Source organism: Ananas comosus, linkage group 3, assembly GCF_001540865.1.
Source record: "Ananas comosus cultivar F153 linkage group 3, ASM154086v1, whole genome shotgun sequence".
NCBI lineage: Eukaryota > Viridiplantae > Streptophyta > Magnoliopsida > Poales > Bromeliaceae > Ananas > Ananas comosus.
This window is the reverse complement of record NC_033623.1, coordinates 1,270,048-1,297,023: the sequence shown is the minus strand read 5'-3', so window position 1 is coordinate 1,297,023 and position 26,976 is coordinate 1,270,048. Positions and strand designations below refer to the sequence as shown.

General features: G+C 34.1%; 1 long non-coding RNA gene across 1 annotated transcript; it reads right to left on the bottom strand.

The window, feature by feature from the left end:
* LOC109708046 lies at nt 1,192-5,189 on the bottom strand. The gene is made up of 2 exons (XR_002215642.1): nt 5,150-5,189; nt 1,192-1,584 (listed from the first exon to the last, which is right to left on the bottom strand). It is a non-coding gene; the product is annotated as an uncharacterized LOC109708046 (long non-coding RNA).

The window sequence follows — 26,976 nt, the reverse complement described above, 5'->3', positions numbered from 1 at the left end:
TGTTGTGACAACTTTTTTCGCTATCACCAAAGTTAGAAGAAAAGGTACCAAAATTATTTTATCACCGCAGATACTCTGCAGGATTTGGATTTTCCCTTGAAAATATTGATTCCACAAATTTGCACAACACTATAATACGGATAATTAGTGTCGCCAATCATATTGCCACAAAAAAGAAAAAGAAAAATAGTGACAACATTTGGTATATAGTATCTTATTGTCGGAAATAATCCGCTTGTTATGACGGCGTAAAATATTGTCGAATTAGATTCCATTATAGTGTCTTTCATTAAGGTCGTTACTATCGTAAGCAATTGGCGACAACATTAAAACAACTAATTTATCCGAAATCCTAAGCAATGGGATCAGAAAGGGTGCTACCTTATTATATATTCAGTACATCCTATCTTGTCTAAGCTCACAAGACACCTCTAATGCTCGAAAACACATACTTTAAATTGCATGGCGAAAACTTTCTATCTAGTTATGCATTGGACGATCCTAGTAGAATTGGAATAATAACCCCGGGACATCATGATGCATGCTTTGATATGAAATGAAGAAACCAATTAATTTCCTATAAGCTTATCCGGCCAAAGGGAGATAAAAATCGATAATCACCGCTAGTACCAATTATCAGAGCAAGGGTCTCATTAAAGAGTTTCTGAAGTAATGAAAATATCAGAGACCTACAAAAACTTCTTGAGCATGTATTTTTGAGGTATACATTATTTGTCAAGTTTACCAGCAATTTCATTAAGAGAATGAGGGAAATTAATGTTCTCACCCCCCCAAAAAGAGAAATTAAGCGAAAGGTTGGAATTACGCAAAATCCAAATGCAACTCAAATAGTACAAAAGTTCCACATCATGGTAGTATATATGGTACATACAGAGGATTTATAAGACTAAAAAGAAATTCTTGTATATTCAGTGGATTAATGGCGTAATTCTTCAATAAATAACACAAGATAATTACTATATATGGTCACTAGCATTGTACTATATATGCACTACTGAACTCAAAATCGGATAAAAAAGTTCGCAATCTTAACTTTGGATTTGAAAGCAATGCTCTTGATCAAGTGTGAAGATGCTCTATAAAAGTAAACACAACATGCGGAGATCTTTATCTAAATAACAATATTAGAATACAATTATTAAGCTTTGGATGGTGAAATTTCTAATGACATCAAAATAACTTAGACAAAACATTAGTGACTTATTTAAGAGCTTCTGCCTTTCAACGAGAAGCATACATACATACATACATACATACATACATACAACATCCATACAAAGATACATACATACATACATATGTATGTATGTATACATACATATGTATGTATGTATATATACACACACACACACACACTAAGTCAAGAAATAAAAACTTCACAAATCATGATAAAAATTGTTTCATTTAGGGCACTAGTTAGATTAATACTTGAGATTAGAAATATCTGAAACTTCTCTGATTGAAGAATATCATAACCAGGTTTTCTTCGCAAGCTCCTCTACATCATGCTTTATGATCTATGTCATGTCTCGGCATTTCAGAAGTAGTCCTGCCTATAGGTTCCTATGTAGTAATGAATCAAGTCAAAGCGAAGCATATATTTGAATGCAAAAGCTACAAAATTATATCTAAGTTTGTTTTCTTAACTTACATCTTTGAATAAGAAAGTTTAGAGCGCTAACTATGCCACACATGTTTTCTCTAAACCTTAACATTTGCCACAACTAACAACAGAAAAGATAAAATAAATGAATATACATGATTGATGGACATCAAGTACTTAATTCCCATGGTCATCTAAATGTTATCGACTTAGAATATAGGCAATTAAAACAAATCTTGTTGATCTGGCTTTTTAAAAACAAAGAAAGTTTTGAGTAAGAAAAGTATGATTATACTAGAATTAAAAATTTATTGGTCCACTCCTTTTAGAACTACCTTATATTTATTCATATAGGGCAAAATTTTTCCTTGAGGTATAGCTCAATGGACTGTTTTTTGCAGTTGGTTATAGATGCATTTTAATTAGTGATATAAATCTGCTCCAAAAAAAAGAGTTCTTGCATGCTTTGTGATAAAATTTCTAATGTATGTGCTATATGCATTAACAAATCATACTTAAGACATGACTTCGTTTGGTTTCTACATTCTAAACAGTGAAAAGGTAATCAAACTCTAATTGGACGATTTAGTTAATCATTAATCATATATTATATTGCATCTTGTAGGGATTTCATTTTCCAAACACTCATAACTGGCTAATCTAAGTCCCAGATATCTAAAATTATAATTATACTAGAATTAGAAATTAAAATGTATATAATTAATATGTTGAAGTTGAGCAAAATAATTAAGACCAATTAAGTCTAAGTATTGTACATCTTTGAGATATAAATTTGACTAGATCAAGCCTCAACAGACTGACGAAGTACTTTCAGAAATTTATTTTAAAATACAAAATTGCAAAACAAAAAAAAATAAATCCAAAACACATTCCTCTTACACCTACACAACAAGAAGCGTTAATCAACATTTTTTCTGTTGGCTGCATTAAAAAATACTTCGAATTCTAACGATTGTTATAAACAAAATTCATGCAAATTTAATGGTAAACATGACTCATATCAGGTGAATTTTTATGCAGAAAAACATTTAGATGCAAAGATTAGGAATAATGTGCCTGATTTTCAGTTGTGGAGTCTCACACTATGCTCAAGAAGATGCTCAATCAGCACCATTGAGTTTTCCCTCCGCTTGATACATAGGTTTCTAAGTGTTTCGCTATAGTCATCGACCACTATTTTGTAGTCTTCATATGAATATAACTTAGGCTAAAAGATCTAGTGCATGACTCTTTATTAGAAATTAACTTCTGAACATAAATAATGTATATGTCTACTTTTCCTTGTTTGTTTGTGAGAATATTCAAGAATTAGTACTATGATTATGTGTGATAATTGCTTTCTGAAAATTGTAGGATATAACCTTTATAAGCTTGTCAAACTTCTCCTAGATTGTTATTTATGAGCCACAATCTCGCATTAATCTAAAAACTTTCTATATTCCCAGGAGTCATCATCGACACATGCATTTGAAGTTTCTAATCAATGTGATCTGATATTTGTATTATTTTGTCACAAACACAACATGTGTCGAAGTTCCTTAAACTTACAATGTATGTCCAGACACTTATGTATAAATGACAAACATATTTACATGTTGAGCACGTATGCAAATACAAGTGCACTGATAATACATAGTTTGTGTTGTTGAGCATGTATGCAAATACTTGCAGATTCATAATACATGGTTCCTGCTAATGTAGATTGCCCATGAAAGAATTATGAACGCATTAATGTTGTTGAAATTATAGGCAATATACATAGACAAGAGAGTAAAATCCTAACATTCTATTCAGATCAAGCAAGATTGTTTTTTCCATTATTAGTTAAACTCTTTTAAGATTGAAGTTGCATATGCACGCAGAAATAGACAATCATATGTACAATCGTATGCACACTGCAAACTGAAGTGGAAAAGATAAATAGCTAAACTATCATTTTAATTAATGACAGCAAATAATAGAAGGTAATACAAGGATGTGATTCCCCAAGAAAAACCCAATTCCTCATGCTCACAGAAACATGTTATATAACTCTAGTTAACTATATATCTACAGTAGGGAATCATCATGTTATATAACTGTAATTAACAATCCAAAGTAGAGAATGATCATGTTATGTAACTCTAATTAACAATCTACAGTAGAGAATGATCATGTTATATGACTCTAATTGACAATCTATAGTCGAGAATGACCGTGTTATATAACTCTAATTAACAATCTATAGTAGAGTACGATGTCCTAGCACTACTTCTAACTCATAAAATAGACTACCTTCGTTTTCTTTTCTTTTTTTTTTTTCCGAAGAAATTAAGATAAATAGAGTACCCATTTTCTGTTTGTTTTTTGTTCGTTTGGTAGAAGAACACTGTTTCTTTAATTTGTCTTTTATCTCCCGAAACATACCGTCTGTTTTGTATGACCAGTTCAATGAATTCCATCATTCTAGCTAGTTTATTGTAGAGTAGAGTAATTAAGGTATCACTTATCATGGAATCAGGTTATTGGTTTTGGTTTAATCTTTATATAGCCTTTGATTTTTTTTCTTCCATCAATAAAGTTTGGGTAGGAGTCTTGTCTCCTGAGGGACAGATTTCTCACTTATACCAATGTATGCAAAGCTTGGGAAGAGTGAATCGGTCATGAGAGTCCATTGAGGAAACAAAAAAAAAAAGAAGAAAAGAAACCACTTCTTAATTTTTATCCTATAAAAGAAGAGTTAATAAGCACATGGAATACCCATGTATATAAAGGCTTACAACCAATTCAACAAAATATCTCGGGAACAGTAGATTCTCCCTTTCCCAAATAAGTGGATGAAGAGAAGGGCTATTATGGGACAAGAAATGGTAATAGTTTCTCATATGATCACCAACAACTAGATTAAGTAAGGTGCCAAATAATAGGAAATAATAATAATGCTTTTGAAGTTGCCACAGTGATCCAAATTTGACACGGCGAGCATCACACACTACTTTTTAGCACCAGCAAATTGAAGGAAATGAGAGAGAGCCCAAAAAGGAGCGAACTTGACGACTGATGGGGCAGATCTAAAAACTTTGCCATATTAAGAGATCTAAAGGACACGCCTCTCTCTCTCTCTCTCTCTCTCTCTTTCTCTCTTTTTCTCTCTCTCAACCACACACGCGCGGCGCACACACGCACGCACGCACAAGCACAGCAAACAGAAGAGGAGAATCCCGTTCGAGCTATGGCTAGCTACAGTCGCGAATAGTACTAGATCTCCTTACTAGTAATAGAAAAGAATAGAATATGTACACACTACCTTAGCAACACTAGAGGCCCCAGTAAAATAAGGTAAAGAAAACAAATTACTTAAAAAGGATCGATTCAGTGTTATCAGTGGGTTCAATAATCAGCAGCAGCATGCAGCATAAACTAATAAACCGCAGATAGTGGTGATAATAACAACGACAAGAACAAGAAATAAGTCGAGAAGAAGAAGAAGAAGAAGAAGCTAGCTAGTGTGCAGTACTAGAATACCGTCTCAGCAAGCGGCGGCGGGGGGCGGGGGCGGGGGCGGGGGCGAGGATGGTGAGGAGTAGGAAGGAGAGGTTGAGGAGGATGGGGAGGAGGGAGTTGGAGAGGGAGAGGATAAACATGGCTATGCATGGTACTACGTGGAGGAATAGTAATAGCAGCAATTTTACTACAAAGGTGGTGGTGGGGAGGGAAAAGGGGTTGGGTTTGGGCCCGTGCGCGGTTGGTGCGAATTCCGGTTTGAGTCCGGTTGCGGTCGAGCCCGGAATTGGTGAGGTGGATTGGCGGTTCCGGCGCGCTCGTTAGTAATTAATTATTATAATATATAATATATATAAGTTTGCTTTGTGGAAGTATTTTTATGTATTCTTTTTAGTAGTTGTTATAATAAATTAATACTAATTTGAGTGCACTGGATCTTGTAAGGGTAAAATTCGAAAAAATAAGTTATACATGTTTTTTATATATAATGCAATTTTAATCAATATTTGAATTCCTCAAGTTGTACTGAGATTATCGTTCTCGTTTTTATGTGGCGACATGTTAGGATTTGGGGTTTTGATGCACACTACATGCATGCACGATGAACATGATCTTCATTTTTTTTTATAAAAAAAAAAGGGGTTTGAATGAGATTATTTGTTTGTCTTAATAACAAGTATACATGACCCACTTGTGGCCTACTTAGTTATTTTGAANAGAGAGAGAGAGAGAGAGAGGGAGTAGTTGATATATAAATATATAAATATAAATATATATATATATATGATTGGGGTAATGATTTAGAAGGAAATCTATTTGGGAGTTGGTGCTTGCACAAAAGAGAAGAGATAGAGAGAGAGAGAGAGGGGGGGTGTGAGAAAGAGAGAGATCTAAATTTGTTGCCATGTTGTTGGTATTACCGTTTTTCTGATCGGGATCGGCAGCAGAGGCTGCTGCTGCGCTACCAGCTGCTTGGAAAGTGTCAGATGCGAGGAAGCTGGCTCACTGCAAGTTTCGAGCAGCAGCTGTGGTCCATAGAGAGAGATAGAAAGAGAGAGAGAGAGAGAGAGAGATACAAAAGGGGGATCGAAGAGGGAAAGGGGGTTTGAACAGGGCTCAATTAACACTGTTGGGTGAGCTTCTTCATGGGGGTTTGATGGATGCTTTTTTTTTTAAGCTTGGGAGAGGGATGAGGGAGAGGTGGCCTGGGGTGTTTTAACTCAAGGTGAAGAAGAATAAATATATGGTAACATGCTAGTTTCAGAAGCTGGTGGGGTGAGTATTGCTTGGCCTGAAAAGGGGGTGATGAGGATACTAAAATTTCTGGGCTGTGTTCTTCTCAGATGAATGAGAGAGAGACAGGTAGAGAGAGAGAGAGAGAGAGAGAGAGAGAGAGAGGGGGGGGATCACGTTTGGGAGCGTTCAATGTGAAATGGAGAAAAGTGTTGACAGTGAGCGGAAGGTGAGGTGTGGACCAGGGAGAGAGTAGGACTCTCACGCAGTGCAGTGTTTCAGATCATGCGCACTAGACGCCTGCTCGCCACCACATCCGCAATTGAACGCGAATATGTCCCACTAGCCGGCCAGAGACGAGATTGTAGGAACGGCATGAGTAGTATGTACGCTATGGATGATGATATGTTGATGAGGCAAACCAAACAGAACAAGAAATAGAGAATAGGCAGGAATACAAAGTTAAGACAATCGATAAGCAAAAATAAAAAAAAAGATAATTAGATTTCTAGGGTGAAGAACTTTTTTACCAGAAGAAAAATTACGACGAGAGAGATGAAAAACTTCAGCTATCCAAACAAGAGAAGAAGGAAAAGAAAATACAATGTTTAGAGGGTACGACCGACCACGATCTCACGCCTCTTGAATCTATCGGCTTGAGCCCTTCGCTATCCATCACAGACATTCATTTTTCCTTCACAGTTTTATTTTTCAATTTGGTCGCACTACAAAACTGTCGGCGAGTCGAAAATCCGAACTTAAGTCGATTATCAATTTCGAGTCACATCTAACAGATATAACGTTATCAATCAATTAAATTGTTCTTCTTGAATCCATCCATTTCATTATAATTATTAAAAAAATATTTTTTATTATACATACTTTTCTCTTAAATAGATCGATGCAATTGATTGATTATTGATAATGTGGTGTAAGTGATACATAGTAGACTTCCTCCTACAAGCAATGTATAATAAAAGATATCATATTTCATAATCGATCACTCCAATATTATATAGGATTTTTTATGCTCCAAATCTAACTTGATTTAATATTGTATTTTAAGATTAGAGATTGCTTCTTTTTTTTTTTTAGAGAAATAGGTAAAACGCTATCCGCTTTATTTATTTCATTTAGAAATAAACTTAGCTGGAAATGTGAATCTAACTAGAATTCGAACTTGAATCTTGAATACCAACTATCAAGTCCTTTGCCACTTGCTCTAGGGACGGTCACGTAAGATTAGAGATTGCTCATGATCATCTTGAGGTGGATTTTTAAGCGTAGATCAATCAAGGGGACCGGATGAACACTGGTGAACTATGTCTACAAGTATTGGTCTTGGGGCTTTTATGGATCTTGTAATCCATATTATTTAGGGCTTTTAAACTTCATTGTAAAAATCCTACTATCTTTAAAAATAGAAGCAAAAATAAGACCAAATAACTGTTCGCACTTATGCATGCTTTCGACTACTTTTAGCTACAGTTATGTTTACGGAGTGTTTGAAAAAGAGAATAAAATTAAAATTTCTGCTAAACAAATATCTACAAAAAGAACATTTGAGCTTCAAAAAATACGTTAAAATCGGAACGACGAAAAATAGATCCAAAAAATAAATTAATGTAAGAAAAGAAAAGATAAGAAAAGAACACACCGATATTTACGTGGTTCGGCCAACGGCCTACGTCCACGGATGAAGACGGAGCAAATAATTTATTAATGTCGAAAAAGCGAAGTACAAAAAAATCTCTCGAAAGATCAAAACTTAATTAGATCCGAAACACCGCAACAAGCAACTCCAAAAGTGAGTTGGCTCCTCAAATGTCGTTAATTAGAGTCTCCGCGGATCCATGCCTCACCGTACGGAACATGAATGGCTTGGCTTAATTAATTAGACTTGGGTCTAATTAACATTGCGGCATCATTAGAGCTTGCCTCTAATTAGAGCACGGACCACCAACAACTAAATTAATTTTCATGATTCTTAATTTGATCGCGGCGTCATTAACTTGGCCGTAGCATGTATATATAATACATGTCTCCTAACTAGAGTCTAATTCTAATTCAATTAGAAATTAGATTTCGACTCATAATCCATATATGCCAAATTAAATCTAAATTATATCCAATCCCAATTAGATTAGGATTTAATTTCAATTTAGATAACTACAAATCTAAACCAAATATAACAATCTCCACCTTGGTTTAATTTGTAGTTTAGCCGTCGCTATGTCGAGATCGCCACAAAACTCCACCTTGAATTTAATTCGCCTCAATGCTCTTTAACGCTCCGTGCTCCGTCTTCTCCAAACGCCTCATAGGGCCTCAAATGCTGCTAACTGCTACCAAGTCCAAATAATGCTTGAACTTGGCAATAGTAAGGGACTTAGTAAGCATATCCGCTGGATTGTCCTCAGTATCAATTTTCTTAACTGTCAACGTGCGTTTCCCAATCACATCCCGAACAAAGTGAAATTTTACATCGATGTACTTTGTCCTCTCATGAAACATTTGATCTTTAGACAAATGAATAGCACTTTGACTGTCTGAATAAACAATCGTCGGATCCCAATAAGAAGTAAGCTCTCCAAATAAGCCTCTTAGCCACATAGCTTCCTTCACACCCTCTGTCATAGCAATATATTCTACCTCCGTCGTAGACAAGACGACAATAGGTTGTAGTGAAGCTTTCCAACTAACTGCACATCTGCCAATAGAGAATACATAACCTGAAAGTGATCTCCTCCTATCCAAATCACCTGCAAAATGCGAATCAACATATCCAACTACACCATTCTTACACCTCCCAAACTCCAAACAAGTGCTAGTGGTACCTCGTAAGTATCTCAGAATCCACTTAACAGCCTGTCAATGAGCCTTATCAGGATTGGTCATATATCTGCTAACCATGCTCACTGCATAGGAGATGTCCGGCTGTGTGCAAACTATGGCATACATGATGCTCCCGACAGCATTAGAATAGGGAACATGCGACATGTACTCCCGCTCATCATCAGACTGCGGTGATAACTCGGCGGAAAGTCTGAAATGCGCCGCAAAAGGAGTACTCACTGGTTTTGCGTCTGCCATCCGGAAACGCTTTAAAATCTTCTCTATATATTTCTCTTGTGTCAAATACAGTAGTCCTGACTTGTTGTCCCTCTTAATTTTCATACCAAGGATTTTCTTAGCAGCACCTAGATCTTTCATCTCAAACTCACCCTTCAGTAAAGTCTTCAATTTATTATCTCAATTATGTCGCTGGAAGCAATTAACATATCGTCGACATAGAGCAACAAATATATGAAAGATCCCTTATCAAGCTTTCTGAAATATACGCAACTGTCACGTTTGCTTCTGGAGTATCCGTGACCTGTCATGAAGGAGTCGAACCGCTTATACCATTGTCGAGGAGAATGCTTTAAGCCATAAAGTGATTTTTTTAACAGGCAAACAGAAGATCCTTTCAATTGGCTAGAATCCGTTACTTGAACAAAAATAGATCTTGTGGAATCATATTGAATATTTGACAATACATTCCGTACCTTGCTAAAAAACCGATCCTTGTTTCCCAACCACACAGAGCGATAAATCAAGTCCGACAACGAGTTTTCCAACAAGCCTTACAAGGAGCTCTAGGAACTCTGAATAGTTGTTTGAATACCGAGTTACATTTCTGTGCGATCCGTACTAATATTGGCATTCTTGGGGCCATGGAAGAAATAACTGATTAGCCCTTCCACTTTTACTTTAGTTTACAATTTAGGCATTATTTTTTTCCCTTTGCTTCCGAAAAAGAATAAAGAAACACTAATGGTAACCCTTCGAGCCGACGAAATTAGTAATATTATCCGTGAACGTATTGAACAATATAATAGAGAAGTAAAGATTGTGAATACCGGTACCGTACTTCAAGTAGGCGACGGCATTGCTCGTATTCATGGTCTTGATGAAGTAATGGCAGGTGAATTAGAATCTGTTCCAAACATATATGCCATGGTTCCTTACTTCGACAGGGTGCAAATATCTAAATTTCACCCTTTTAGATACTTTTTCAGACCCATTGCCGATACTAAGTAGCAGTCAAAAATTTGTATCCATTTTTCATGATATTATGCATGGATCAGATATATCATGATTTTATGGCCCTCCTTCCCTTCAACAATGAATCCCTCCGGCTGTTTCATATAAATTTGCTCCTCAAGTTCTCCATGCAGAAAAGCTGTCTTAACATCAAGCTGCTCAAGATACAGGTCATTCATAGCTACTAACGATAAAAGAATACGAATAGATGTATGCTTTACGACGGGTGAGAAAATATCATTAAAGTCCACACCTTCTACCTGACTGTAGCCTTTAGCAATTAAACGAGATTTATACCTTGTATCTTCCACGCTGGGGATTCCGTCCTTTTTCTTGAAGACCTACTTACAGCCGACAATTTTCTTGCCTGTAGACGGTTTTACCAATTCCCATGTGCGATTCTTATGGAGAGACTCCATCTCCTCATTCATCGCCACCAACCACTCTGCAGAACTGGCACTGAAAATAGCTTGATTATATGTTGAAGGTTCACCTTCTTCTTCTGTATCTTGTGCCACTGAAAGAGCGTACGCAACCATATCTTCATAACCATATCTGTGCGGTGGTTTGATCTGTCTCCTCGCTCTGCCTGTAGTAATGCTCTGCCTCTCAACTTATGGGGTTTCAGTTACTGAGGTGTCTGCCGACTGAACTTGTTCTGACTAAGAAGAATCCTGTGACTGAACTATACCATCGGTCTCTACCTCCACTTGCTTGCTAGCACTCGGGCTCTCATCAGAAGAATTATGGTTAGGATATAACACAGCAGATTCATCAAATGTGACATCCCTACTAATAATTAATTTAGACGATTCAGAACACCACAATCTATATCCCTTAACCCCCGATGCATAACCAATAAAAATGCACTTTTTAGCCCTAAGTTCTAACTTACCTTCATAGACATGAATATAAACAGGACAACCAAATATTCGCAAATTAGAATAATCAAAAGGGCTACCGGACCATACCTCCTACGGAGTTTTGCAATCAAGTGCTGAATGTGGAGATCGATTCACCAAATAGCATGCCGTAGAGATCGCCTCTACCCAGAAACTCTTCGCTAAGCTAGCATTAGAGAGCATACAACGGGCCCTCTCTAAAAGAGTTCTATTCATCCGTTCGGCAATCCCGTTCTGCTGTAGAGTATGCCTAACGGTCTTATGTCGAACGATCCCTTCCTTCTTGCAGAATTCTTCAAACTTTGACGAACAGAATTCCAAACCGTTGTCGGTCCTTAATCGTTTGATCTTCTTTTCAATTTGCTTTTCAATCATAACCTTCCACTGCTTGAAATAATTGAACACTTCACCCTTACTTTTAAGAAAGAACGCCCACACTTTTCGAGAATAGTCGTCAATAAAAGTCAGCATATATCTAGCACCACCATGAGTAGGAGTGCGAGAAGGTTCCCAAAGATCAGAATGGATGTAGTCCAGAGTATCTTTTGTTCGGTGAACTGCGGCCTTAAAGCTGACTCTCTTTTGTTTGCCAAGAACACAATGCTCGCAGAAGTCCAACTTTTCTAAACTATGACTACCAAGTAAACCTCTCTCGCCCAACTTCATCATGCCATATTCACTCATATGGCCCAGTCGCATATGCCATAATCTGGTGCTATCCGAATCTGACATAGAAGAAGAAGTCACCGCTGCTGAACCTGTCACAGTGGAACCCTATAGAACATATAACATGTCGGACAACTTGGCCTTCATCACTACAAGATTCCATTTAGCGACCTTCATTAATCCATCAGCTGAAGAATACTTAAAGCCTTTAGTATCAAGTGTACCCAATGAGATCAAATTTTTTTTCATATCCGGAATATGCCGAACCTCAGATATAGTCCTCACTACTCCATCGAACATTCATACCCGAACAGTGCCAATTCCAATAACCATGCACTTAGAGTGATTTTCCATCAATACATCTCCACCTTCAATAGGCATGTATGTTGAGAATCATTCTCTATGTGTACAGATATGAAAAGAACATGCGAAGTCCATAAGCCACTCATTCTGTCTGCGTGTCTTATCCGTAACTGTAAAGACGATATCATTTTTATCTGATTCTCCTGCGGTAACACTTGCTTCTGCTTCAGTATTGGTGTTTTTCTGATCTTGATTCTTGTCACCATTATTCTTCCGCTGCTCTTTATTTTTCAACTTGAAACAATTAGCTTTTATGTGACCCTTCTTCTTACAATAACTACAAATCAGATTCCTGTGCTTTGACTTTGATCTAGATGTACCTCTATTACCGGAACCCTTCTCCCGAGACCTCCCTCTAGCGACCAAATCTTGTCCTGAAGCTCCACCTGTCTCGTTGCTTATCTGCATGTCAATTCTCTCTTTTGAAAGTAAAGAGGATTTAACATCATCGAGACATAGAGTATCTCGTCCAAACAAGAAAGTCTCACGAAAATTCTTATAAGAGGGCAGTAGAGAACATAATAATAAAAGGGCTTCATCTTCCTTCTTGATTTTAACATCTATCGAGCGGGGATCCATAATGATAGAATTAAATTCATCTATATGCGACTTAATAGAGGTATCTTCTGCCATGCGCAACATGAAGAGACGTTGCTTCAAATATAACTTGTTGGTGAGAGATTTCATCATATAGAGAAACTCCAATTTAAGTCAAAGCCCTGCAGCGGCCTTTTCATCCAAGACCTCGCGCAATACCTCATCGGATAAACATAATTGTATTGCCGTAAGAGCTTTATCATCAATCTCCTCCTTCTGCTCTGCCGTTAACGAATCGGGCATCTTTTCTTTTCCCAACAGTGCCTTTTGCAATCCTTGCTGCGTCAATACTACACGCATCTTGACTTGCCATAATGCGAAACTGTTGGTCCTGTCAAATTTCTGAATCTCGAACTTCATCGTCATCTTAATCCTCAAAGGGAATAGAAAGGCTCTAATACCAGTTTGTTAAAATCGGAACGACGAAAAATAGATCCAGAAAATAAATTAATGCAAGAAAAGAAAAGATAAGGAAAGAACACATCGATATTTACGTGGTTCGGCCAACGGCCTACGTCCACGGGCGAAGACGGAGCAAATAATTTATTAATGTCGAAAAAGCGGAGTACAAGAAAATCTCTCAAAAAATCAAAACTTAGTTAGATCTGAAACACCGCAACAAGCAACTCCAAGAGTGAGTTGGCTCCTCAACGCGTACGGACTCCAAAGTGGCGTTAATTAGAGTCTCCGCGGATCCATGCCTCACCATACGGAACATGAATGGCTTGGCTTAATTAATTAGACTTGGGTCTAATTAACATTGCGGCATTATTAGAGCTTGCCTCTAATTAGAGCACGGACCACCAACAACTAAATTATTAATTTTCATGGTTTTTAATTTGGTCGTAGCGTCATTAATTTGGCCGTAGCATGTATATATAATACATGTCTTCTAACTAGAGTCTAATTCTAATTCAATTAGAAATTAGATTCCGACTCATAATCCATATATGCCAAATTAAATTTAAATTATATCCAATCCCAATTAGATTATGATTTAATTTCAATTTAGATAACTACAAATCTAAATCAAATATAACAAAATAAAAACTCCAATTTCATTCATTTCCAACACAGAAAGAGGCTATACTGCATATTAAATATGATGTTATTATTAAAACTACTGTTTAATAATATTTTATTAAATAATACTACATCTACAGTCAGATCAAACATGCTCTCCATATAGGTTTGGTCCTGCATATATTTTGGCTTTTGACAGCATGAACCTATAACAAAACATTTGATAAATATTATTATTATATGTATGATTCCTTGTGCTGTGACAGTAAATTAAAATAACATTCCATACTCAAATTCTGAACTATTAAAAGCTAAATGGTCTGTGGTGCCTCTGCAGGGTGGTTCACGTGGGGCTAGTATGTTGGACCGAGTCCACGCAAGAAGATATAAATTCCCCTCGATTGAAGAGGCTAAATGGCAATAGATGGAAGAGTACTATATTATTACGCAATGGTTAACCCTAGGACAGCTATGAGTAAGACACATGTTACAATTAAGAAGAGGTGGGCAAATTTTTCCACCCAACACAAAACCATGCTCATATGGAACCTGACTTTTGTTGGTTTGAGTCACTTATCTACTAACCTACATAGGGCTCATGTTCAAACTGTAGCTTTCCGAATCTGGACTAGTTAGATCCAGATCATGACCCAATTCAAAGCCATGATAAGAAAATATAGGTTTAGGAATTAAACATCCCTCTCACTATTATATATGGTCAAACAGATCATATTTTCCAAAGAAAAAAAAAATTATAATGGAAATTATTCCATCCTTTGTGTGTTATTCTGCTATCAAAATGGTCAAGAATAGCGGAATTAATATACTAATTACATGTAGAAATTTTATTCATAATGACTAAATTATCGGTGCAGTGATCACTTTCGACAACTGTACCCTCGCCAAAACATTCCTCTTTTTAATTTTTTTTGTTTGGTTTCTTGTCCTATCTTGCTAGTCACTAGCTTCAAGTACTCAAACAGAAAAAAAAAAAAAAAATCTTCCTGATAACAGTTATAACACATGAAACATGCTTCGAATGCGAAGTCGCATAAAAGAAGGTACTGTAATCAGCAATGTTATAGTAATTCCATATTTTCAAATGTGAAGTGGCATAAAAAAGAGTACTGCAATCAGAAATGTTATAATAATTCCACATTAAAATGATATTGTGAATTTTTTTTTTTAGTTTTTATGTAACGTAAAGATATTTGATGGAATATTGTAAATTTTATAGAGGGAGGCTTTTTTTTTTTTACAGGGGAGGACAATCTACTGTATACTTAGATGGCCAATCTGCGTACTGTATATATTTATTCGGAGATTCTCCAACTCAATAGGGAACGGTAATCTAGGACTCTTTTTAGACCAAACCAGAAACTAACGCATGGTATTCGCGTCTTTTTAGACCAAACTATGAATCTCTAACTTGCGAATCACCATCAACTTGGTGTGTGTGCGCGCGCGCGCGCATATATACTAATCCACTTTTTTGTTGACACGTTTAGCATATGTAGGACCTATTTCATAATGACAAAGCATGATAGATACATATATATAGTGCTTTAATTAATGGTGCATTTATTATATCACTTAGAGATTCATCTCCCTCATGTCTAATAAGCTGCGAGCACGGCTCCATTAAGACCTTCGGTACCATTATTGATAGAGCCTTTAATAGAGAGTTATTGTTTAAATCTTCTTTTGTTTGTGTACATCCTCACGACTTTGAGGAATTAACTTAGTATATATGTAACGCATAATGCCTGATTTGCTTATATATCATCTAGAGTAATATGCCTCGATTTAATTGAAGGCCGGCTAAGTCGAACTTTAGGTAAAATGGTATCAAAACTATCATTCGAGTCGAACTTTTAGTTAAAATGGTATCAAAACTATCATTTGAGGTCGTAGGTTCAAAATCTTCAAAACGACATCACCGTGAGGTCTTTTCACTTGCCGACACTTTCAGATATGACGGTAGGCTTTATTTATTTTTTTTTTTTTTGAGAGGTAGATATAGCATGCTATCCTCTTCGTTTATTTCATTATTTAGAAATAAACTTAGCTGGAAATATGAATCAACTAGGATTCGAACTTGGGTCTCGGATACCAACCACCAAGTCCTTTGCCACTTACTCTAGGGACGGTCGATGACAGTAGACTATTTAAAACGCTTTTAAATATCGTTAAATATATATTAAAAAAAAATGTATTCTGAAATGTTAAAACAAACCCTATAGGTGCTTCTTATAATAAAGGTCAATATGGAGCAACATTAATGCCAGTGGGATTTATTGAAATGTCTGTACCTGAGAGCAATTTTGCACAACAGGTAGACAAAATAGGCTCATAAATAATAGATCTAAGAAGATCCTTCCCTTGGAAATTAGAATATTCTTAGCTAGAAATCTAATCTCTCTATCCAATATATTAGAAACAGCTCTTTCCTACAACACTAGTAGCCTGACTTGTACTAGAAGGCATTACAAATGGAACAAAAGTTTAATCAACTAAAATAGTCAGACAATGAAGGGGGTGTTTGGATTGGCACAAGTTTAAGATTGTTTAGAGGGACTCGATTCTTTTAATTATCACCGAAGAGCTTCTAACTGATTTAAAAAATAGTTATCATTAGAAAAATATCATTTATATGCTACATACAGGAATGTAAATCTTACACTCTTGCCATCCAAGAATTTAAAACTTTTTTTCTAGATTTTTTTAGTTAAAAAAAAGATGATAAGACGAGTGAGTTAATTAATCTAGGCCCTATAAAAAGCATGGTATAAGATTTACACCGATATTGCAAGCCTAAAGGTAGTATTACTCTTTTCATTATGTCTACTTCTCATTCACTTGTTTGATTTGATGGAAGCTAATTATTAGTCTAAAAGTGAGTTTTCATTATTTCTATTGCTTGTTTTGTGAAAACTTAATTATGCTGTAAGTAATTTCTTGATATGATTATTGCTTATATTATCATAAATCAACTAATTCTAATATTTTCCAAATAATAATATAAATTTTGGGCAAAAAAATAATAGATAAATAATCTTTTAATAATATTTATGGAAAGTAAAGAGTAAAGGAAGACACCTTCAGGACTAGATAAAGCGGAGTCTAGAATACTAAAATGAGAAGATTTTGTAACCATATTTATAATACATTTTCACACTTAGGTCAAATTAAACAACAATTACGAAATTGTCACTCATACATAAACTTTACGGCTTCTGTGTAACTCACTCAAGTTTATACATTCCCTAATTTGTGATGTCGTCCAGCGTCCTTAAGCAGGCCTAATATTAGTTTGCACCTGATAAAGTTATCCATATCCACAGGTATCCGCAGATTACCGACAAATTTGCAGGTATGAATAGTAATTTCTTTTACTCAAAAAATTATGAGTAAAATAGATAGATACTCGTTTAGTTGTGAATATTTTGGGCAACCTATAGGTATCCGCAAGTATCTGCATATATTTTTTTAATTAAAAAATATATAATCTTTATAATATTTACTCTATAATTATGAAAATTTTATTAATTTTGTATTATAAAAATTTGGGAGGATAATTTTGAATAAAGATGTTGACTACGGATAAATTTTATCTATGCTCATATAATCCACGTGCATAATAATAAGTCTATAGATTATCCAATAAGCACGTTTGCGAGGTGTATATTAGCTGGATTTCCAAAACAAAATGACTTTGTTCAAACCTAATTAAATTGGAAGTTTCCTACTTCAGTTAATTTTGTCAATAAGCAGAGTGGTTGCGATGGAACACGCACATTTTCCGGGACACTATGAAGTTTCATGGAATGTGTACGATTTCCATTATCCACCTCACCACTTTTATCTTGTTATGACTTTTTTTGTTTTTTTTTCTTTGCCTCGGGGCTTTTGGTTTGGTGTAGGGGTGTAAATGAGCCGAATACGAGCGAGCTGGGATCGGCTCATTTATTAAACGTTTCTGGCTCGTTAAAGTATCGAGCCGAATACGAGCTCGCTCGTTAAAGTATCGAGTCAAAAAATTCAGCTCGTGTTCGACTCGTTTATTAACGAGCCGAATATGAGCTAGCTCACGAGCTAGCCAACGAACAATAAATTAAAAATGATTAGGTTAAATATATATAAAAAATAAATTTATCAAATCTTATTCATTAGACTTTGATTTAATAGTTGAAACTTTACATATAAATGAATCTTTTTATAATTAAGCTCGCATTTATATTTTTATTTTGCTAAAAATAAAATAATAAAAATATATATTATATATAATTATTTATTTATATATAAAAATATAAATTAAAAAATTATATAAATATAAAATACTATGTATTGATTGTTAGCGAAGCGAACCGATGCGAGCTGACCCAGTCGTTTCGTGTCGTTTATTAAATGAGCTGAGAAAAATTCAGTTCTTGTTCAGCTCGCTCTTAATGAGAAGACGAGCGATGCGACTCGAGCTCATTTACGAGCCGCCGAGTGCGCTGGCGAACAGCGAGCTGGATTGCCACCCCTAGTTTGGTGTACAAAAGTATAGAAAAATTATTTTCAGTATGAAAATTATTTTTATATTTATTTACTTTAACATAAAAATATTTTAAAAAATTTAAAAGAAAAATTGAAGCTTTCGTTTTCTGTCATTTTTCAGCGAAAAACGAAAATTCAAGTTGTGTAAAATTTTTTCATTCATTTTTTTTCATAATCAAACAAATATGAACTTTTTTATTTAACTCAACAAATATTAATAGAAAGCTATTCTTTTAATTTTCTTATAAACTAAATACTATAAAAGGTATATGAAAAATTATTTTTCACGATTTTACATGAACCGTACCCTTAGCAGGTGACGATCATCTATTTCAACGTTTTATTCCTGGTTTAAGAATATTTCTATTTCTTTTGGAATGCTACGCCTCCTTATGCACTGCAAGGGATACTTGTTATTGTTGCTGCTGAGTTTAGGATCATAGTTAATTCGGATTCGGCAAAAATTCGGTACGGATATAATACATATAAAATTTATTTTTTAATTTTTAAATTCGTTGAAAAATTCAGCTTAAAAAATAAATTCAGTATAAAATATAAAATATAAGATATAAAATATAAGGTAATCTATATTTAAACATAAAAATTATAAATTTTTTATTCAAATTTTCAATAATTCGCAAATTATTTGGCTGACTCAAAAATTCGCGAATAATTTTCTTTCTTTAGAAAAAATTCGTAAGCGGATCGTTTAATTCGGATTTTAAATAATTCACAAATAATTCGCGAATTAACTAACAATGATTAGGATTAATATAAGCATTAATTAATTATTTGTTATCAATATGAATAATAAAATCATATTTTTTCAATCTACAAAGAGAATTTTGTTTTCTGACGTTCTTTCTAATTCACGATCTACAACAGAATGGAATATCTTCAGTTTATTTCCTTACTTCCGAGATGGAGCTAGTTGTCACAGAAAAATTAAGGTTAAGACTAGATAGAAACTCTCATTTTCTATATATATATATATATATATATATATATATATATATATATATAGAGAGAGAGAGAGAGAGAGAGAGAGAGAGAGAGAGAGAGAGAGAGAGATGGACTGGATTATTATTAGTAGCAAAATTCTATTGTTGCTATCAGTTTTTTAGCCTTTGGATCAACTATTTTCATTATTTCTAACCATTGGATTAAATACTATAACCCAGTGGGGACCACTCAACCCTAGGGGGACCACTCAACTCTAACCGACTAATATCATCTTGACCCTACAATTTTTTATCCAAGGGTTAAAAACTTGATAGCAAAAAGAGCGTTTTACTAATTAATAGCTATTCAAGCCTATATATAATAGTATATATTATAGTGAGGCTATGCTATCGGACAGCCACGAAGCCTTCCATGCTTCCAGCTCGTTTTCGATGTTGCGACTTTCGAATCGTCGATCGGCTCTATTAAACTTGATCGATCTAGAGTATTTGGAGTACCTAGAAAATAAATTTTATTATTTTTCGATATCATTTGCCTAATGATCGAATGGCTCAAAATCAACAAAATTTCAATGCCGTAGTGAGCCGTTTGCAAGTTTAACGGTGTAGAAAATATTCAAATCACGTGAAATTTTGATAGAAAATTCTTTATACTATATAAAAACAGATCAATATCTTTGATTTAAAATTTAATGTCATATTTATTATTTTGTAAGATTTTTATTCTCAGCCGTTGATTTTGAGCTCCTTTTGTTCACTAGGCCAAATGATACTCGTAAAATCATAAAATTTATTTTCTAATACTTCAAATACTTTAGATCAAGTTTAACGGAGCCGATCGACGATTCGAAACTCGCAACATCGAAAACGAGCTGGAAGCACGAAGGCTTCGTGCTTCCGATAGCATAGTAGCTCACTAATATATACTATATACTATATATATACATATTATATCATATATAATATATATATACTATATATATTATATACGTCAAGTCTCCTGTACTTTCAAAAGTACGGAGACCTCCATGCTTGTAAGTTGTTTTCGATGATAGGAAATCCAATTCAACGATCGCTACGTTAAATATAATCTACTCTATTGGAATTATTTAGAAACCAAATTTTATAATTTTTTGACATTATTTACCAAGCGATCAAAAAGTCTCAAAAATGACTATTTTAACGGCCGATGTGGCATGTTTTTAAGTTCAACGGTGTAGAAGTATCCAAATTAGATGAAAATCTAATAAAAAATTCTACTTAACATCAATAGCAAGTCCAATACTTCCGATTTGAAATTTATGTCCTTTATCACTGTTTTTTATGAGATTTTTATTTTCAGCCATTCATTTTGAGGCTTCTCATTTTCTAGATAAGCGAAATCAAAAGTTTATGAAATTTGGTTTCTAGCTAGTTCTAATAGCGTAAATCATGTCTAACGAAACCGATCGCCAAATCGGATGTCCCATCATCGAAAACAACTTACAAGCACGGAGACCTCCATACTTTCGAAAGCATAGAGATTCCGAATCGATGATCGGAGCCGTTGAAGTTGATCTAGAATATTTGAAATATGTAGAAACAAAATTTCATAAATTTTAAAAATTATTTACATGGTAATCAAAGTGTCGTAAAATCGATAATTTTTGACGGCCTATATGAGCCGTTTGCTTATTTAACGGTGTAGAGTAATCTAAATTGCTTGAATTTTTGATAAAATTTTTTTTATACTATTTAAATAATATTTGATAACTCTGATCATGATTTGAAAAAGTCTAACCTCTATTTTAAGAAGGTTATTCATTTATGACCGTTCATTTTTTCGACTCTTCGATAGATTTGGTAATGATTTTTAAAAATTATAAAATTCGGTTTTTAAATATTTCTTATAGTGTAGATCAATTTCAACGGTGCCGATTATCAATTTGGAGTGTCGATCATTCAAAACCATTTGATAGGACAATGGTCCCAATCCTATTAATAGGATAGTAGCAGGACTATATATATATATATATATATATATAGCACCAAGCACTTGATACTATCTAGTTTTTCGTCGTTAGATTTAACTGTTTGACTGTTTTCACCCGTTAAATTATACTATTCAACCAACAACTCACTCAACTAAATTTGACGTACAAAGATGTTCAAATCCAAATATAAATTGTTGGATGCAATTTATACTATGCAAAAAATCTTGAAAATGTAAAACATCAAATTAAAAATACTCAATATACGGAATTATCTTATGTGTATGAATGATGCATGCGACACACCAAATCCAATTAACAAACAAATTTAAAACTTATAAACCACATTAAAATCCAATTAACCGCTAAAGAATGATCAATGCTATTTACCATTTTCAAGATTTTTTGCTTAATATATCATTTAATTACTATGGATATTTAATGTGGTTTATAAGTTTTAAATTTGTTTGTTAATTGGATTNCACATTAAAATCCAATTAACCGCTAAAGAATGATCAATGCTATTTACCATTTTCTAATGCATCAAATTAATATATCATTTAATTACTATGGATATTTAATAAAATTAATTATACATCACCAATTAAACCAAATTTTATAAAATTTAAAAAATTACAGGAAAGAAAAATATTTATTTCAATCAATCATACTAATTATATATACTGTTTGAAATTCTTTTAATTGTGTATGGCAATTGGCGAGCGATTATCTTGCGATCCTTAATACTTCATCTTACACCTCTTGTATTAAATGGCTACAATCATTTAAGAAAATTCGGTACTTTATTTGGATGGGCACACGGCTTATGCGTGTAGTTCTTTTATATTGTTCAAAGGGTGATTTGCAATCGCATTAAAACTCTAGGAAATTTGGCAAGTACTTTCGAATACATATTATTCACGAGACAGTATAATCTTTATTTAAATAAACGTATCTTTCTTTATGTATACAAATTTCTAACCTACCAAAATAATTTTCATATTTACCTTCTCTGTAATCATTTTTTTAATCAATTTCATATATATACAGTTTGGAAATTCGATTTTCCATTTATACTATTCATAATGCTTCTATATGAAAGTTTCTTTTATTTCAATGAAATACATCAACAAGTTTTTGAGAAGAGAAGAAACTTCCCTCTATTGTTAATTGTCATTGTACTACTCTTGACCTAAGTGCATATTACTACATAGTGACCTGCTGCATATGACTCATAGTCTAAGTACAAAAGTTTACACAAATTACATCAATCGATGTTAGCCCCTTACAAAGCTAGCGCAAAAATCTACTCTCACTTACTTCAGAAAATGAGTATATCATGATTCACTGTTGTGCATGTGTAGTGCCCTAATAGTTCTATATCGAATGAAAAAATAATTCTGATTAGAATGTATGAGACCTCACATGCTAGTAATAATTGAACTTAAATATTTTGGGCCGATGGTTTGAATCCAACGAGTTATTATTGGTAGTAGGTCCCTGATCATTATAATTGATATCAGAGTCAAATACCAGCCGAAAGTGTGAAAACTAAGTGTTATGTGGGGTAAAGTGCTACACTAACAGATTTGGTGAGAGTCATCTTTTGAACTTGTAAAAGCTACTTCTGAAATTTCACATTATGTGAGGCAAAGTGCTACACCAACAGAGGATTTGGTGAGAACGACCTTTTGAACATGTAGGTGCTACTTCTAGAATTTTACATCATGCGGGGCAAAGTTCTACACCAATAAATTTGGTCGGAACCACCTCTTGAACCTGTAGGAGCCACATCTAGAATTGAGCATCGCCACTCTTAAACTTGTAGAAGTCGCCTCTAAAATCTCACATCGCCACCTGGTCCGTATGTCTATGATTTGGGTTTGGACCTGACGAGTACGTTAGGGTCTAAATAGGGAGAATATGTAATGCTCCAATAGTCCCATATTGAATATATGAGGCCTGAATTTAAGCATTTTGAACCGATAGCTTAGATCTAATAAGTTATTATTGTTAGCGAGTTTGATCATTATAATACGTATACGCACATACCAAGAAAATAATTCTAAAGTTAAATTTAGTGCGCCTATGAACATTGCAAGCTTGGAAAACATCAAAATGTGCGAAGATAGTACAATTGAGCTCTTGATTTAAGGGTGTCAAGTGATATAGGACAAGCTTTTATTCAAGTTTTGGATAATGAAGGGCAGCATATTGTCAACCCTCCCCACACACAAGAAATCTAATTGGGAGCAGCCAACCAGAGGCAATAAAGTTAACACTGGATATTTATATATTCTTGCAAGCACGTTTTCCTTGAGAAAGCAAATGTTTTGGTACACCTCTCATGCCCTAGCTTAAGCACTTGGATTTGGGAATTACTATTTACAAAGAGCTCAAAAAGAGGCAAGATGAGTACTTAGTAGTATTTTTTACTGTGGAGAAGTGCCATTGCTGCACTCAATCAGGAACTTATTTGTGATAGATTGATTACATAGATTTGGGCTACACGAAAAGATGGAGTCTAAATATGCGACGTAGCCTTTTAGGCTTAATAAACTACTAGATCGCGTTCAATGTATGGACCAAGTATCTGAAATAATCAACAATCTCAATAATAATAAACAGAAAGTAAAAAGAAGTATATATGCATGCATTATGACAAAAAAAAGACACAAAATGATTTTATTTTAAGAATGTTCTTTTATTTTGTCGGAGTAAACCCATGACCATAGGTTAAATTCATTGATGTAGAAGTTGTTAACATAATATTTTGGAAATAAAGAACCATGAAAGATTAGCATTAAAAGCAAGAGTTGGTACTCGTGTAATAGTCTTTGTCTTAGTACAATGATTTCTATTCGGGTCGCCATCTTGGAGGTCATGGATTGAAACTTTGCTTGCGTTTTCACACAAAAGACTCATGTCCCTAACTTAAGGACAAACTCTGAAAAGAAAAAAAAAAAAAAAGCAAAAAAAAAAAGCTATGTACTTGTGTTTATGCAAGAGAAAATATGGTGGGGATCGAATTGGCGATATTCAATTTGATCCAAAGAATTATGCAAGTGCTTGTTAAATATAAAAATATTTAAACACCGTTCTCTAACAGTTTAAGTTTTTAGAGTACAACGATTGTTTCATATGGTATCAGAGCAGAAAATCCTGAGTTCGAGTCACGTTAGACTTCTAGCATATTAATTTCCTCTCATTTAATTCAAACTCACGTTATGGGTCGACTAAAAAAAGTAAAAAGTCTCGAGCCCATACGTGAGGAAGTATTAAATATAAAAATATTTAAACACCATTCTCTAACAACTTAAGCTTTTAGAGTACAACGATTGTTTTACAGTGATTTTGCTTGTTTAATAGAAGTAAACCCAATTTGCATATGGTAACCTACAGGATCACATTAGGTGTCGTTGATTCTGTGGTTTACCATTTTTGCACGGCATTTAAATTGTATCATGAGAAGTCTAAAAAATGTGTCACTAATTTACAAGAACATAATAAATGAAAAAAACATCAGCCATTAATGTGGTTCTCATGCTATACCTTTCATAAATCAACTGAAGTTAAGAACAATCCCATCAATTATAGTCAATTTTACTGAAGTTACAAGCCAAGAAATTAATTAGGACTAACCGATCAAGCTAAACTGTTAGTCATACATTCATCATTTAATTAATAGGGTAAATTACACTATTGGTCATTGAACTATGAGGAGTATATTTGAAACCTTGGTACTCAAATTTTAATTTGTTATAATTTTTGGCTCAAACGTTTCAAATTATTGCAATCAAGCCTCTACAATCCAATTTAGTAGAATAAATATTGACAAATTATTGATAAAATAATATGGAAGTATTGTGCTTAATAATTAAGACACTATATCACTTCTACATCAATAATTTATTAATATTTATTCAACTAAGTTATATTGTGGAATTTAATTATAATAATTCTAAAATTTCGAGCTAAAAATTACAATAAATTAAAATTTGTAGACTAAAGTGTCACTCGTGTCATATGTAGTTTGAGGACCAGAAGTGTAATTTACCCTAATTAATCTGTTCTTAATAGCTCCTTGAAGTGACATTATTTTTCATTTTTATTTTATTTCTTTAACTTGCTTGCATATCCCAAAAAAGGGTGCAAAAAAGGGAGACTGGGGTAGGGTCCTCACCTTCTATCCATTTACTTGGTGGATTGGAAGAGATTCAGGGCTTGTTGATTTTTATTCTATTTTTAACGTTCACTTATCGGGTTATGAGAGATTCAGGACTTGTTGATTTTTATCCTATTTTTTAGGTTCACTTACCGTACCAATCTCGAAATTCAGGACTTATTGATTTTTATCCTATTTTTTAGGTTTACTTACCGTACCAATCTATTCGAGATTGGCTAGAGTAGGAAGAAAGCTTTGGTGGATTTTAGTAGATTGGAGCAAAACAAGAGCAAGATGGTGTCCTCTCCTTCTTGCCCTATTTCTTTAGCAGATTGCGACGGATTCAGAATATATTATTATTATTATTATTATTATTATTATTATTATTATTATGAGTTGAGTTAGAATACTATCGATAGCAAACGGGCTCCGTTGCCACCCATTTGTTTTCGATGATGGAGCCTCCAAATCGACGATCGGCATCGTTGAACATGATCTATATCACTTGAAGTGTTTAGAAATCAAATTTCATACAATTTCAACATTGTTCTCTTATCCATCGAGTGGACACAAAAATGAATGGCTGAAAATAAATATTCTTTAAAAAATGATGATAGAAGTTTTGTAATCAAGATCAAGAGTATAAATCTTGTTTTAAATAGTTTAAAAAATTTTCTAACAAAAAATTAATTGATTTGGATATCTTTACGCCGTTAAACGAGAAAACGCCTCATATCGACCATTAAAATTACAAAATTTGAAACATTTTGATTATTAGGCAAATGATGTAGAAAAGATTTCAAATTTGATTTCTAAACACTTCAAGTGGTATAGATCATGTTCAACAGTGCTGATCGTCAATTTGGAGGCTCTTTCATCGAAAATAAATGGGTGGCAATGGAGCTCGTTTGCTATCGATAGTATTCTAGCTCAACTCTTATTATTATTATTATTATTATTATTATTATTATTTATCTTATTTTCGACTCCCACCTGCTGCCCCTGCCCCATTCAGGATGAATTGGGGCGTGAGTTAACTTCATCAACCCTGATTTGCATCCCTAATCCAACATACCTTTGAAAAATCCTACCTTTAACCTAATATATTGAACCAGAGGCTGAAATAATGACCTCCAAATTTAAGTTTACACAAGGCTCAAACCTTCTCCTACGAAATTTTAAATGTTTTACTTTTGCTACAGCCATTAGCTAGAGAAACTTAGCCAAAAAATAGGTTAACTTCATTATATACAACATCTGACCCGAAATTTCAGAGATCAAACTATCAAATTAGGAATAAGACAGAAAGAAAGGGAAAAAAAAAAAAAAAATTCCAGCA